Below are 1,909 nucleotides of genomic sequence, written 5' to 3' on the forward strand. Positions count from 1 at the left end.
GAGAGAGAGAGGAAGGGAGAGGAAGAGAAACATCTATGTGAGAGGGAAACATCTATCAACTGCCTCCTGCGCATTCCCTACCAGGAATCAAGCACCCAACCTGGGCATGTGCCCTGCCCAGGAATCAAACTGGCAACCTTTGGCTGCATGGGATGACACCCAACAAACTGAGCCACAAGGCCAGGGCTGAATTCCTTTTTTTAAGGGGGAGGGGCAAAGGTTTTTCCTGAGTCTTTTGTTTCTTAGTGACCAGCTTAAAATCAATACCCCAAAAGGCATATTTTGGGGTGGCAAAACTTTGGTCCCCTTCAATACCCAGTGGACTTGAAGAAATGCTGATGCCTAGGCCCTACCCCCCAAGAATTCTGATTGAATAGGCCTGGGGCTCAGCCTGGGCATTGGGATGATTCCAGTGTGCAGCCGAGGTTGAGCCACCACTGCTCCGAGGGGTGAGTCGGTGGCTTTTAAGGAGCAGCTCATGCATTGTGCAGCTGTGTGGGTTTTTTGTTTTACTTTTAAAAAATATTTTTATTGATTTCAGAGAGGGAGAGAGAGATAGAAACATCAATGATGAGAGAGAATCATTGATCAGCTGCCTCCTGCAGGTCCTGCATTGGGGATTGAGCCTGCAACCTGGGCATGTGCCCTGACCGGGAATTGAACCATGACCTCCTGGTTCATAGGTCGCCGCTCAAATGGAAGTTTTTAAACTTCTGGTGTAGAATTTACTTTCTTCTAATTGGCTTTGAAGGGTGTCCTAGATTCTTCCAACAGAAGTACCCGTGTCACATGTGGGAACTGCTTCTGAAGGAGTCAGGTCCCTTCTCAGCCTCTCCTGGCCTCTACCTCAATTTAAGGGATTTCTCTTCTCACCACTCATCAGTATTCTCACCCACCCAGTGGGATTCTTTTCTTGCAGGTTCTGGGCAAGGTGGTCACTCCTTTGAGTTCATGACCGGGACCTGAGACCCTTGATCTCTGAGGCTCAGACCAGACAAATTGGCAGCCCAAGGACCTTAGTGAGCCCTCATGTCTGTTTTCTTTCCACAGGTCTCCACTAGACTGGGTTATTATGACCTGTGAGCTGGGTGGAGTAATTGTTTCCTCCCCTCATCTTTCAGTCTTGCATTCTACCCTGGAGTAAAGCTGTGTCTGTCATTCGTTAGGCAGACGTGAGCAAAGCAAGGACAATGGGCCAGGTACAGGTCACTAGGGCGGAAAGCCCTCGTGCCCAGCAAAAGGCAAAACTGGGAAAACAATGACCTCGCCCCCAGGGTAACCTTTGCTCTCCTAGCACTGGTCATGTGGTTTGAACCCGTGACTTTTTGTATCGCTAGTCATGTGGCTTAGGTCCCCTGACTTTTCCTCACCAAAGATAACATCTAGGCCTCAGTTGTGTTTCAGCTCCAGGCCCAGAAAAGCAGCAAAAATGAGACAAGTGACACCATGGCTGCCTCAGGATCAGCTGTATTGACTAATGACTCTGTCCTGGCCCCAATCAGTGGAGACCGAAACCCTGAAAGAGCACACCTGGAAAGCTGATCAATAGTCTATTGAGATCCTTCCCGGAGATTCCGACTTGCAAGAGAGGGAGAAATACCTTCAGGATGAAGGACCCAGCACCTCTCCCTATGGGGAGCAAGCCCACACCTTTCCCTCCTCCCTCTTCTTCCCTCTCTTCTTCTTTCACAGGGGTGAAGGAACCCCACAGAAACCTGCAACGAGGGGAGCAATAGGCTATGGCAGCTCGTGATAGTCTAACCCCCTGAACCTGTCTCCAAGACCCCCCTTTCTCTGATTCTCAGTGAGTCAAAGCAGCCCAGCCTAGGTTCTCTTTTTACTTCTTCTATGCTAAGCCCTTCCTTGCTTCACTGCCCCAGCTTTAATAAACATCCCATCTGAGTGTGCT

This window comes from Myotis myotis, unplaced genomic scaffold, assembly GCF_014108235.1.
Source record: "Myotis myotis isolate mMyoMyo1 unplaced genomic scaffold, mMyoMyo1.p scaffold_m19_p_3, whole genome shotgun sequence".
In the NCBI taxonomy this organism is placed as follows: Eukaryota; Metazoa; Chordata; class Mammalia; order Chiroptera; family Vespertilionidae; genus Myotis; species Myotis myotis.